This window comes from Ursus maritimus, unplaced genomic scaffold (genome assembly GCF_017311325.1).
Source record: "Ursus maritimus isolate PB19 unplaced genomic scaffold, ASM1731132v1 scaffold_24, whole genome shotgun sequence".
NCBI lineage: Eukaryota > Metazoa > Chordata > Mammalia > Carnivora > Ursidae > Ursus > Ursus maritimus.
In genome coordinates, this window is record NW_024424897.1 from 16,729,929 (window position 1) to 16,744,067 (window position 14,139).

The following is a 14,139-nucleotide window of genomic DNA, read 5'->3' on the forward strand; positions in this document are numbered from 1 at the left end:
CTAACCTTTTGAAATCCCTTTCAAATGTATTTGCCTAGGTTATCCTTCTATCTTTCTGACTTTTTACATTGCACTTGTTTTCTTTTCATTTTTCCTTCTTATAATTGTATCTTCTGTAATTTTTCATAATTTTAACCTAAATTTAGTCTTTATTTTCACTTTTAAAATTTGTGTTGCTATTTCCCCTTCTTTAGTTGCTTTCATGTTCTTTCTTTTATTCCAATTGTTTGCCTTCTTTGCTTTAAATCTCTACTTTTCCTTTATAATTCGTTAATAGTTAGGCCCTTATTCTGTTTCCATTTCGTGGAGTGTTTTCAGTGGAGCGGCACCCCGGAGTGGAGGTGAGGGTGAGTTGCCAAAGGGAGAGCTGATAACACAAACTGGAGAGGACAGAGACCCTTTCTCCTTCTCCACTGCACCTGGTCACCTGGTGCTCTGGTTTCCGTGATCGATTAATTAAAGGTAAGGTGTGGAGGGCACATCTGATGTCACGCGTTCTTTAAATGCGTTATGAGTTACAGAATGCTCTAAAATCCACGTCTCACCGCTGACAGATGTTGGGCAGTTCCCATAAAGGCTGGGCTACAAGGCGGGAGGGTCCGCCTGGGGCCGACCCTTCCCATAATGCTTTCCCGACTGACACTGGTGGTGGGACAGACAGGCGTCTGGCACTGTGTCTAGCTAGACCAGCTAGCCATTGGCAGACTCATGTCCAGCTTCGTTTCTCTCCCTTCTAGGCAGGATATGCCGGGGTGGGCATCTGAGCTCTTTTCTCTGTCCACAAGGTGGAATGAGAAGCTAGCAAGAGCCACATGGCCTAGGAGGGTTTTAAGAAGGAGCTCAGTGGGGGTGCCTGGCTGGCTCAGTTGGTGGAGCGGGCGACTCTTGATCTTGGGGTTATGAGTTCGAGCCCCACGTTGGATGTAAACATTACTTAAAAATAAAAAGTAAACATGACTTAAAAATAAAAAAAAAAAAGAAAGAAAACCAAAACGAATTAGCTCAGTGGGACCTCTGCTGGGTGGGTGGTCTGGCCCCACTTAGGTATTTACTACCTATAGAGAAGGGGCCTCTTTTCATTCTGACTGAGGACCCTGTCCTTCAGGGAGCTCTTGGCACAGGCATCCAAGATTGAGGTTCTCCAAATCTTTGACGTCTCCCCAACGAAGAGCAGGACTTTATTTTGGGCCGATCAGAGTTCCCATTCATCCTTCAAGGCTTAGGATTTGGTGGTAATATTCTCTACCCTTAGATATGCTAACGGTCTGTTGCCCTTAGAAAGCCCCAAAACGTCAGAACCCCTCTTCTAAGAGGGACCAGTTCCATTATCTGAGAAAACTACTGCTCCCCACCAGCTCTAGGAAGTAGCATCCATCACTGGTGGAGCCTCTCAGGGCGTCCCTGGTCACCGCCCAATGGCTCGTCCCCGAGACTCGTCCATGAGTCACTTCATCTGGCTGAGTCACCAGAGGCCTCACCCTGGAGCGGTGGGATCGCCCTAGAAGCTCAAGGCCTCCCAAGCTGGCTGGAGACGCCACACCTGGCCCAGGTGAGCCAGGCTAGCCAAGTCAGGTTACCCCGTGCAAGCGGCAGCTAAAGACTGAGTGAGTGCGAAGAAGTTTAATGAGCTCTGTGGTTTTGTTCTTTGGATTTGCTCCATTCCTTTCAATGAATGACCAAGTTTCCCCTCCCGGACCATGGTGGTTGGAGGTGTACAAGTAAAACTCTCATGTATTGGTTTCCTTTTTTATAAAATGCACGTTTATACCCTTTGCACCTCTGTTCAGACCTCAGCGCTCACTGCAACAACTTGAGTGAGCTCTTCATGCGTGAGTAACATCAACCCTTTATCCCGTTGGTGGCAGACAGTTTCTCCAGTCAGTCACCTTTATTTTGGTTCCTGATGGCTTCTGACCAGCAATGCTTTTTTTTTTTTTTAAGATTTATTTATTTATTTGAGGGGGGAGGGGCAGAGGCAGAGGGGGAGAGAATCCTCCAGCAGACTGCTCACTGAGTGTAAAGCCTGACTCGGGGCTGGATCCCAGGACCCTGAGATCAGGACCTGAGTCGAAACCAAGAGTGAGCTGCTGAACCGACTGAGCCATCCAGGCACCTCAAACCAGCAAGTTTTAATAGTTATAGAGTCACATCTTTTTTCCTTTGTGATGTTTGCTACTGCTGTGGCACATAGGACCATCAACACCTTCTTTTTTTTTTAAGACTTTTACTTTTTTATTTTTATTTATTTATTTTTAAAGATTTTATTTATTTATTTGACAGAGAGAGAGACAGCCAGCGAGAGAGGGAACACAAGCAGGGGGGTGGGAGAGGAAGAAGCAGGTCCACAGCAGAGGAGCCTGATGTGGGGCTCGATCCCATAATGCCGGGATCACGCCCTGAGCCGAAGTCAGACGCTTAACCGCTGTGCCACCCAGGCGCCCCTACTTTTTTATTTTTTAAAGATTTTATTTATTTGAGAGAGAGAGAGAGAGCATGAGGGGGGAGGGGCAGAGTTGAGAGGGAGAAGCAGACTCCCCGCTGAGCAGGGAGCCTGACATGGGGCTCCATCCCAGGACCCTGGGATCATGACCTGAGTCGAAGGCAGAGGCTTAACAGACTGAGCCACCCAGGTGCCCCTCATCGATATTTTCTGCTATGTTTTCAGTGATCTCATTCTTTACATTTGATTAATTCATCTGGAATTTATTTAGGTGTATGACATGAGGTGAGAATCTAAACATTTCCCCCCAAATATAATAGTTAAACCAATGGCCCAGCCCTATTCATAGACTCTGTCCTCTTGCCCAGGCAAATGAACCACCTACTCTGCCCCACTTGTCTGTCTGTTTTGGTGCTAGAGCTGCCCCCCCCACGCCCACACCCCCGAGTGAAGTTTTGGATCTCAAGTCTTATTCTCTAGGTGGCCATGGACACTCTCATTTTCTTTTTCAAAACTGTTTGACCTTCTTGCGTGTTTTCTCTTGCAGATGTCCTTTAGAATATTTTTTCTCAAATTCTCAAAATTCCATTGGGATTTTGGCTGGAATTGTGTTACGTGCCAAGATGATAAAAATTGCTCTTTCCAGATTATTTAGTGTTCCTTTCCAAGAGCATAGTGTGTCTTCCCATTCATTCAGGTTCCTAATTCTCTCTGTGAAGGTGAGGGGTGAAGGTGGGGGGTGTAGTCCTGTACGCTCCTGATCGGGTGTTCACTCCTGACGTCTTGCCGTCTTCTGTGCTGCCTTTGTGAGTGGGACCCTCACCCTCATCGTGCTGATGATTTATGAAGGGCTCTGGGTTTCTGCAGCGGAGGTGACCAGGCTGCAGCTCCAATGCTGGGACTGGTCCAGAAGTGACAGGTTCCCAATAAAGGCAGGACGCGTCTTCTAGGCCTCTGTCAGACAGATGTGATCCCTTAGCAGGAAATCTTACTCAATGAGCTTGTGAAAAGAAGCTGGCAGAGTGCAGGAGGGTTTTGCAGAAGAATGCAGGGGTAGGAGGGGGCATACTCCTCTTTTCTCTACTCCCGAGGTCAGTTTGCCCCCAATCCAGTGGTTGCTCATATTTTAAAATCACGGGTTTTCGAGAAAGCCGTTCTTCCAAAGGAGCCTGGGAGGTGTGAGACGCCAGGGACCCTCATGCACTATATGGCTCGCTACATTCTGCTCACGGTTAAGTCTCGAAGTCCCAAAGCCCACCCTCCACTTAGGCCCTGAAACGACAGGCTCACCGATTAGAGCTCTCTTCTTCCGACAAATGGCACAGCCACACATCCCAGCCCCAACACTTTCAGCCAAAGACAGCAGATTGGAAAACATAAAAATAAGCACAAGCCCGAGGTGGGTCCACAGCCCAGACTAGATTCGGTCACCACCCCACGGATCCCTGTAATCTAAAAGGGATGCACAGATGGGAAAATAAACACACAAGGAGTTGTTTTCTTAAGGCTGCTCTCTGCTTTCTTATTCTTCTAAATCATTCAATTTCTCCCCTCTCTCTCTCTCTCGGAGGTAAGAAAGAAATTTTAGGAGAGGCACAAAAGTTGAGTTAAATCCGGAAACTAAAAAGGGCCACTTTTTAGGCACTCCTTGGGAAAGAACCTAACTAGAGAAGACAAGAGCCAGAGCATCCTGGGGTCTGTCCCTGTCATTCTGGAGCTGAGTCAGCTTCGGCTCAAGAGGGAAGGCATCTCGTCCTGCGGGGTCACATCCCCAGCCCCGTGCCACCGTGCTGATGGACAGAGTCGGAGTGGAGCAGAGAAGGGGTCACGTATCCACAGGGTGAGAGGGACAGACCGACAAAGAAGACAGGCGGGTGAAGACAGGTTAAGGGAAAGGCAAGGGGGTGAAGGCACAGGGAGGGATGAGCCCCTGAATTAAATCATGGCTGCTGCTACCCAGTCTTTTTTGTTCATTATTAATGAGGAAAAAGTCATACAACAGAAGATTAACCATTTTCAAGTGAACAATTCAGTGGCATTTAGTACATTCACAATGTGTGTAACTACCACCTCTAGCTCCAAAGCATTTTCATCACCCCAAAAAGAAACCCTGTGCCCAGGAAACGGTTTCTCCTCGTCCCCCACCCTACTCCCTGCTGGCCACCCATCTACTCTCTGTCTCCATGGGTTACGTATTTCAGATAACTGAAATCATTTAATATGCAGCCTCTTCGTGACTGGTTTCTTTCACTTAAAATAATGTTTTTAGGATCTGGGGCTTCGTTTCTTAATAAGATTCCACCGTATGGACACAGTGCATTCTAACTATCCATTTATCCTTTGATGGATACTCATGGTCTTTTAATAAATGACAAGTCTGGAAACAAGGTAAAATGGAATTTTTTCTTGTGACTTTTATCTGATAACGGCGAAACTGGGGTGGAGGGAGAAGAAAGGTGTGGGCAGGAAAGGGGGATGGTGGAAGAAGGAGACTGGCAGGGGCCCCCAGACAATCTTCAACTTCCTCCTCACTTTGCCAAGGCTGGGCCCCCATGGAGCACAGGGATGTGTAGGTGAGGCCCCGGCTCCCTTCTGCTCCCAAAGAATGGGGCCTTCCCAGGCTGCAAGAAGGAGCCACCTTTCTGCCTGTCAGAGTTTACATCTTCTGTGGCACTTACCTGAAGAGGCACCTCTGTTTTCTGATCATCCTGGGCTGCCCTCGGCGGTGTCCAGAGGTGGACGAGGGAACCCCAGGCACCTAGTCCAGCTGAGAAGAGACTTCTGGAAGGTCACCAGAGGACCCTGCTCACCATTGGGAGCGCATCTGCCATTTTCCTGAACACCTCCCCATGACGGACCATCGAGGCCCACTATAAACCCGTGAGGTTGGCAGGACACAAATCCCAGACAGGTAAAGGCCCCCAGAGGCTAAACGACTGGCCCAAGACCACTGAGGCAGCCTGAGACCTGACTCAGAGTCAGATAGGCCTCCCTTGGGCCTGCTGTCCTCTGGGACACAGATTCCTGGCAGTTCTGAGGCCTCCGTGTGCTTCCCACCCAGGCCTTTCCTCCCGCACAGTTCCCAGGGGGTCTGTAGGTTTCTTCTGACCTAGGGCAGTCTTTACCTGGTATAGATGAAGACCAAATGGCCTCCCAGCACCTACTGCCTCTTTCCTGTTCTTCCTAATTTTCTTACCCACAGCAGTGCAGTTTGGTAATGAGTAATTCAGGTTCTGGAAAGCTCCTTGGGTAAGCCAGGGCAACACTGGACACCCTTTTGGCAGCTTTGGAATTTTAATAGCCTCTGCTTATGTGAGCCCTGTCTATAAGCCAGTCACAGGGACTTCAGAGAGAGAGTCTCTCTGTAATACAACAGCCTCATGAGAGGAATCATTGTCCCCACTTTCTGGATGCGGAAACAGGCTCAGAGGGGTTCCATCACCTGTTGAGGGTCACGGAGCTAGGACGGGGCAGAGCAGGGGCTGAACTTGGATCTTTTGATGCTCAAACCCATCTCTAGGCTACTATATCCTACCGGTGCCTTCCCAACAGACTGTTTAAAAAGCACAGCCCTTTTCTCCCGTCCAGGACTGGGCGACATGACAGGCTGTCGGGGCTGGAAGGAGAGCCGAAGGCGGCCGGCGTCCTGGCGCACCGCGCTCGGAGCCCCACCGCCGGAGCTTCGCGCGTGTGCACCGCAAGCCCCTCGGCGGCGAGGCGAGCCCACGTCCAGGGCGGGGCTGTTCCAGGCCGAGGGGCAGCCTCGCTAGGGGGCAGCAGACGCGCGGCCGGCGGCGGCGGGCTTCTCCCGGAGCAGCGACCGCAGGCCCGGGGGCGCCCGCCGTGACTCAGCGCAAAGCCGAATCGCCGTCGGGTGGTGGCTCTGTCCAGAGAGAGGACGATCGCCCTCAGACCCCCTCCGCTGAAAAATCCCACACCGCAGACTGAGAGTAGTGCCGATGCCCAGCTTCGCCAATCTGCCGAAAACACTGAATTGTACCCTTTAAAGGGTGAATTTCGTGGTACGGGACGTGTCTCAATAAAGCTGTTATTAAAAAAAACAAACACCCTAGATGGACCTCTCTCAGAAAGCTGAAGATCCAGTAGAGATAAATCTAGAATCCAAAAATAACCTTACAATGAACTTTGTTCCCCCAAAGTTATTTTTGGCTCCTGCTTCCCATTTTTCCTTTGCTCTGGTCCCTTTTTTGCACCATCGGGAATGTGCCAGGATTCCTCCGAACGACAGCCGCCGTGTTTCAAGTGTCTCCGGGTACTGACTCATTTAATTCATACACCTGCCTCCATTCTTACGTCTCCTTCTACAAAGGGGGAAACTGAGGCACGGGGAAGTTGAGTAAGGTGCCTCAGGTCTCACAGTAGGCATGTCATGGAGTCGGGGTTCAAAGCCCAGGCAGCCTGGCACCAGAATCTGACCTAATGTTAAGCGGACTGATAATCGTGATTGAATGGAGCAGTGATGGAGATGCCCGTTTAAGAACACCAGGGTCCTTGCTCTGCTGAACTAAAGCTTTTTACCTCGAAAATGTCATCATATTTACACTCTATTCTTTAATGCTTAGGGTCCAACTGTTTTACTTTAAGATACAGAGATTAGTGAAAGGGCACCCAAACTCATCTCCTGGGCTGAGGCAGAGTCGGGGCCCCAGGTCATTAGGAAATCCCTCTACTCAGGAGGCTGGGAGCCAACTGTACCCAGAGGAAGAGAAAGAGCCTCAAGGGTTTAAATCAACACCCCCGTGAGGCTGACTCCTGGCAACCCCGATGCTTCAGACACCCTTCACTAACAGCTGGTCCCAACTGTGAGTGTCTGAGGAGCTGCCTCTCCGTCTGTGCTGCCCCTCTTCTCCCCTGCCCCCCATAGGTGGTACCCAGCACCGAGACAGGCACAGGGATGTCCTCAGGAAGATGTGCAGGAGGGAAGACTCATGGCATGGCAAACCTCAGAGGAGCTCTAACATGTGAGCTCATGGACACATCACACCACAGTGTACCACAGAATGTTCTAGAACCAAATCTGAACAATAAAAAGAATACCCAGATTTTAAGCATAACTGCCAAATGAAGAGGAGAGAAGATAAAGGAGCCCACAGAGAGGGAAGACTTATGTTGGTGAGAAGAAAATGGAATAATCCTGGGCCTCCATCCAAAGAGAACAATCAACAGTTGTATGAAAGCATGAATGAAGGCCGCTTTTTGGGGGGAGGTGGTGCTGCCGTGCACACACAATGTGTCATGGCTGATGTCAGCTGGCTAATGTCCACCATCGTAAGAAAATTCAGACTGTCAGAGAGGACAATTCTAGTTTTAAGCCTCAGATTTCTGTTTTAATTTTTTTTATTTTTTTTATGACAGGCTTCTCTCCTTTGTAGTCGCTGGCATAGCAAAATAATGCTGTAACATCTGGCAGGGTGACAGATCAAGCTTGGGTGGTCTTTGTGTTCGGAACTGTGGTCGCTTTCCCTCCAACCCCCTTTCTGATAAGTTTTCCATCAGTCAGCTTTCAACAAGGACGGCACTGCTGTGTGACATCTTGATGGGTGGTCGAAACAGGCTGCTGAGCTGCTGTCCTGTTCAGGAACCGACAATGTCCTGGCTACCGCTTTAATTCTTTTTTTTTTTTTTTTTTAAGATTTTATTTATTTATTCGACAGAGATAGAGACAGCCAGCGAGAGAGGGAACACAGGCAGGGGGAGTGGGAGAGGAAGAAGCAGGCTCACAGCGGAAGAGCCTGATGTGGGGCTCGATCCCAGAACGCCGGGATCACGCCCTGAGCCGAAGGCAGACGCCTAACCACTGTGCCACCCAGGCGCCCCTACCGCTTTAATTCTACCTGAGATGAATCCCCTGAACTCAGGGCACCAAATGGATAAAGACGAGTCTCTTCTGATATCAAAGCCAAGAACAGCAGAGCAAAATATTGCTTTTCTTGGGCAAACCACTCTTAATTCTTAGAGAGAGAGAGAAGCAGAGAAAGAAAACGTATTGTTTTATAAAAGTGACTCATGGTGCCTGGGTTGCTCAGTCAGCTGAGCCTCCGACTCCTGATTTCAGCTCAGGTCATGATCTCAGGGTCCTGGGATTGAGCCCCGAGATGGGCTCTGCACTCAACAAGGAGTCTGCTTGAAGATTCTCCCTCTCTCTCTGCCCCTCCCCGCCCTGCACATGCACACACGCTCTCTCTCTCTTTCTCTAAAATAAATATTTTTTAAAAAAGTGATTCACAGTCATTATTAAAAAGTCAAATACAAAAATGTGAAAAAGCAAAGCAAAATAACCACTTTCAACGTGTTAGGAAACTTCCCTGCAGATACCTCTCCTGGGCACACATAGAATTTTCCCTAAATAAGACCATATTCTGTAGCCTGTTTTATTCACTTAATAATATGCTGTACTAATAAGCTTTATCTTATTTCTGGTTGATCTTTAGTGGATATAATTTGTAGCATTGCTGCGGTATCTCTGTCTTCCAGCTCTAACAGGCAGCATATAGTCCACAAACCAACACAAGATTACACTTAACAAGTGCTTGGGGGGAGCTTCTAGCTCCCCCCCTTTTTAGCCATCCATAATCTTCCCCTTATAAGGATAGATATTTCTAGAGCCAGGCACTATTTACACATTTTATCTCATTTAATCCTCATAACCACCTATGTGAGGTAGAAAATATTATCTATCTCCATTTTTTAAAAAGATTTATTTATTTGGGGGAGGGGGGCAGAGAGCAAGCGAGCAGGGGAAGGGGCAGAGGGAGAGGGAGAATCTCAAGTGCGGAGCCCAATATGGGGCTCGATCCCAGGACCCTGAGATCATGACCTGAGCTGAAATTGAGTCGGACGCTAAACCAACTGAGCCACCCAGGCGTCCCTCTTATCTCCATTTTTGCACTGAGGCTTAGTTACCCAGGCTGGGGCGGGGGATGCATGTGGCTGTGAGTCTGTAGGTGGCTTTGACAGTGGGTGGAGACCCCCATCAAGGAATCATGAAGCTTCACTCTGAAGCCCTAATGCAGGACGAGCCACCCCAAGAACGCTTTTGTCATCTCAGCTCCATTCTGCAGCTGGGGAAACCGAGACGCAGAGAGGCTGAGGGACCTCCAGGGAACCTAGAAATAGTGGCAGATCTGGGGACGGAGTCTGGTGTGTGGTGATTTGCTGCAAAGCTCAGCTTAGGAATGGGAAATTAGCTGGGAGTAAGCATGAGAACTGACTGTGGGCAGGGCAGAGTGGGGTCTCGGACAGGAAGACACAGCCATATCTGATGAATGGGCCTCCTCCGTCAGCCTCTTGCCTCAGCAACACCTCGGGATGGGGAAGCCTCTCAGAGGCACCCTTGGGCCACTTACCAAAGAGCATTATGGATTCTAGGAAACACCTGCTCCCCCATTAGCCATTCCTGGGACTGATGGATGGTACTCAGGCTGCCCCTTTCTCAAGGCACTTTGAGAACACTGCCAGGCCTCACTCTCACAGCAGGGTCTCGGGAAGCACCCTCCATTCTAGGCCCAAAGGTGAGCCTGGAGGATCCCTTGCTCCTCTTCCCCCACCCCTCCGCTCCCGGGGCTCTCCTGTGAAGCAGGGTCTGCAGATCTAGAGAGGCCGTCTTCCTGCCTACCCCCACAGAAGCACCATGAGGCTGCTCAACCCCAACTCCTTCTTAAAAAAAGATTTTATTTATTTATTTGAGAGAGTAAGCACACGTGCACATGAGTGGAGGAGGAGGGGCAGAGGCAGAAGGAGAAGCAGACACCCCGCTGAGCAGGGAGCCTGAATGGGGCTTGATCCCAGGACCCCAGGATCATGACCTGAACCGAACACAGCCACTTAATGGACCGAGCCACCCAGGCACCCCCACCCCAACTCCTTTGTGACACACACCAAGCCCAGCCTTGTCTGTTGAATGAATGCCTGGACTCTGGGCTTCCGAGGTGCAGGCATCAGCTCCACACCTTCCTGAGGGACCCTTGTTCTTGGCTCAGCCCTGTGCATGGATTTGGGTGGAAAAGATACCTGGTGTGGAATCAAAAGCCCTGGGTTCAAGGCTCAGGGGGGACCACTAGCTGCTCAATACTGGGCCAATCACTTGAGCTCTCTGTACCACGGATTCTTCCGCTGTCACAGGGGCAGGAGGACACGTGTCTCACAGGGCGGCTGTGAGGGTCCCTGAAAACATGCACGTGCGAGAGAGCACTTGAGTGAACCGCCATGTTCTAGACTGATACAAGGGACTGTTGTCACGACAGGGAAGGTATGAGCAAGGAGAAGGTAGCTGAAGATGGGAAGAGGAGGCTTGCCTGAAAGGATAAGATAAGGGACGTATCTGAGGGCCTCGGTCTGTGCCTCTGTCCCGAAGAAGGGGGAGTAATGGCACAAAAAGGTGAGAGGCCGCGTTGCATAAGCCCGGGGAGAAGAGAAGAAATGAGGGGGTCCTTCTGCAGAGGTCTCAGAAGTGGTGGGGAGAAGGTAAATGCCAAAAGCAGAATGAAGGAGTCTGAGCTCCGGGTTCCTCCCAGGGCAGGCACGGAGAGGATGTGGCAGGTGACTGGGGAGGGACGAACCTTGGCCCCAAAGTCTCAGCTTGCTGGGAGTGGGCCCAGGAGCCGCGATGGAAGCCGGCGTTGGTGAAGCCACAGGAATGACCAGAAACGGGCTCCTTTTGCCATGACATTTCATTTGATGGGAACAACGGGGAAGACATGGAGGGAAGAGGAGAATGAAGAAGGAAAGTGGTCGTTTTTAAGGTGTTTTCATTTCTATTTTCTGAGTCTGAGGAGATGCAGGGGAGAGGAGGGTGGCAGAAGGCTGCCCCTAATTAGCAGCTGTCCCTCAGTAATGAGCGGCCTGAACTCAGCACTGTCTCAGAAGGACGGAAAATAAGCAATGTCCTCCGAACACATGTAATAAGGCACACCATCCCTGAGCTCCTCCTTTGATAAAGGTGCCCCGACACAGCATCGGGGCCAGAGTTCACGACAGTGCAGCACGGCCGGCATCAACCACACACTCAAGCCAGGCTGCCACTTACTAGCTGGGTGACCTTGGGCGAGTCACTCAACCTCTCAGAGCCTCTACTGCTTTGCCCATAAAATACAGAGCTTAAATGAGTTAATATACATCAGGTGCTCAGGACCATCACTGGCTCCCGGAAAACACTCTGTAAGTGCCCCCCGTTGGTTATCATCATGACAACCGCATCACCCGTTCACTTAGCCAAACCTTCCTGCATTCTCTTTGTGTTTGCAGACCAAACAGCTTCACAGGGCACAGAGCCCCACCCCACTTTGGATCTAATGACACGTGGTGCCCCGTTGGCCCTCCCAGTGCAGCCTCCAGCCAGGCAGGGCAGATGGTGTACCCAGTGAGATCATTCCCTGGTCCCGTGACGCCTGGAGACAGGGCCAAAATCGTGTCCTAGGGCACCCTGCATGAAGCTGACTCCTTTGTAAGAGGGATGGGGGAGGAAGGAACGCACTGGCATGGAGAGATCCACCTTGTATCACCAAGTGGAAAAAGCAGCTTCAGAAATGTGCTTGTACGGAATTTTTATAAACAAAAAAATAACATGTATATGCATATGTGCAGACAGAAAGTCCTGATGGCTGAACAGAGGTTTTCTCTGGAAAGGGAAATGGAATTAGGGAGACTTTCTCTCGTTGGTGTCCACATTTTTGTTTCATTATATTGTTTTATAAATATATATTATGCTTATAATCTGATACAAAGCAATAAATACAGTCCCGTTTTGGCAACGCAAAACACCCTTGTAACAGTCAAGGACTTTTCCCACTGTGTCCTTCTCCTCTGATTCACATGTCACTAATTGCCCTCAGCCACTGGCAAGGCCAGAGGGACAGGTCACCAAGACTCTTAACATTGACTCTAAGCATCAGGACCCCTCTGTGATCAATCACAGAGACAAAAGCCACTTAGGGTGACAATGTGCAGGTGGGGTTCTTACCTGAGGCTGCAGGAGCATCACCAGAGGTACCGGACAAGGGTGAGGCCTATGGAGCCAGCAGGGGGGGCCCCTGGATGAGAAAGGTTAACATTCCAGGAAGAAGATAATGAGACCAGGAGGTTGGGTTTGCTCACTGAAAGGTACACATTTAACAAGAGAGCCAGGGATACCTGGACTTGGGGCTCGGATGTCACAAACCCTTGCCTATCGCAAGTGTGATTCTCTAAGATGCAGTGCGGAGGTAAGGGCTGATGTGTCTACACTCTAGAGAGCTGCAACTGTTCATGCATTTATATCCATTTATATGGATATGTCCATGCATTTGTATCCTTACTCCAAAAGGAATTTAGAGAAGCAGGGATGTGAGGACCCCCACAGAGCTGAAGCTGCAGCCTTACGAGCCCTAGAAAATGTAACTTCCAAAATGAAGTGTGTCCTGTAAGATGCCATGGCTAGGTCAGAATAGAAAAATAAAGGCTCTTTAGATAAAGGAGAAACGAGACAATTTTGTTGCATCTCCTGAGGCTGGCAAAACAGTTTCAATATTTATCAATAAGACGTTTCATTTAAATGAGAACAAGGAAATGCAAATATTACCCAACCTGGGACCCTAGGTCATGCCCCTCTGATTTGGATAAAATCATTATGCTTGACAACGTGGAGTATCCAACTGAGAAAATGGAAAATTGGACAGAGTGAAGAAGTTATCTTGAAAGTAAGAATTTAAACACAACTTTGGAACCAGATCCAATCCAGGTATACAAATACATGGGTCAATTAAAACTGACGCATCAGAAATTCGGATCAGGGAGAGACAGGAAATCAAAGCTGGGTCATGCATTTAGGTCCTAGGCTCCCAGAACATATTCCTGAAAAAGCCCAGACACAAAATGTCCATTATCCAGCAGAAAGGCCTGGACAACATTTATGTTATGTTCAGAAACAGAAATCATAGTCCAGGAGGGAAGAAGAGAGAATGACTCGATTTCCATCTGAAAGAGAAAAAGCTGGCAAGGAGGAAGTACAAAACACTTGGAAACATAATAGGAAATTAAATTCTACTTGGAGAATGAGAAAGCCCTCTACCCTGTGGGGTGGAAGCCAAGGGAAGACTCTGCATGCCCATCGGTCATCAAGCAGGAAAGCAGGAAAGTAGTGTGACCCGGTGCGGTCATCCCTGTCTGTGATCCGAGCTACTTCTGGGTTTTCCCAGTGTCTCAGGAATCACCATCAGAATCAAAACCATAAAGGAATACTATAAACCACTGAACGGTAACTTTAAATAGGTGAATTTTATGGCATGTGAATTATCTTATTAATGATGTTTTCAAAACATTGAAAAAGAGGCTCAAAATTAAATTTCTTTTCTTTTTTTTAAGAGTTATTTATTTTTGTGAGAGAGAGAGAGCAAGAGTGCATGAGCAGGGGGAGGGGCAAAGAGAGACGCAGACTTCCTGCTGAGCAGAGAGCCCGACATGAGGCTCAATTCCAGGACCCCAAGATCATGACCTCAACCAAAGGCAGATGCCTAACTGACTGAGCCACCCAGATGCCCCTGTATTTGTTTTTTTAAACCACTGGAAACAATTCAGTTCTTAGTGTATTGCTTGGTATGGGGTAGGTGGTCAATATACCTTCACAAATGGGTGAATGAAAGAATGTGAACTGAGAGCCATTCACCGCACTTGGTCAAATGATGGGTGCTGCCCTAACTGCTACA

The 14,139-nt window shown here is 49.1% G+C and overlaps 1 protein-coding gene across 9 annotated transcripts in view; it reads right to left on the reverse strand.

The window, feature by feature from the left end:
- MAPT (microtubule associated protein tau) overlaps positions 1-14,139 on the reverse strand; it is a 95,145-nt gene that overhangs the window by 47,182 nt on the left and 33,824 nt on the right. The window lies entirely within an intron of this gene.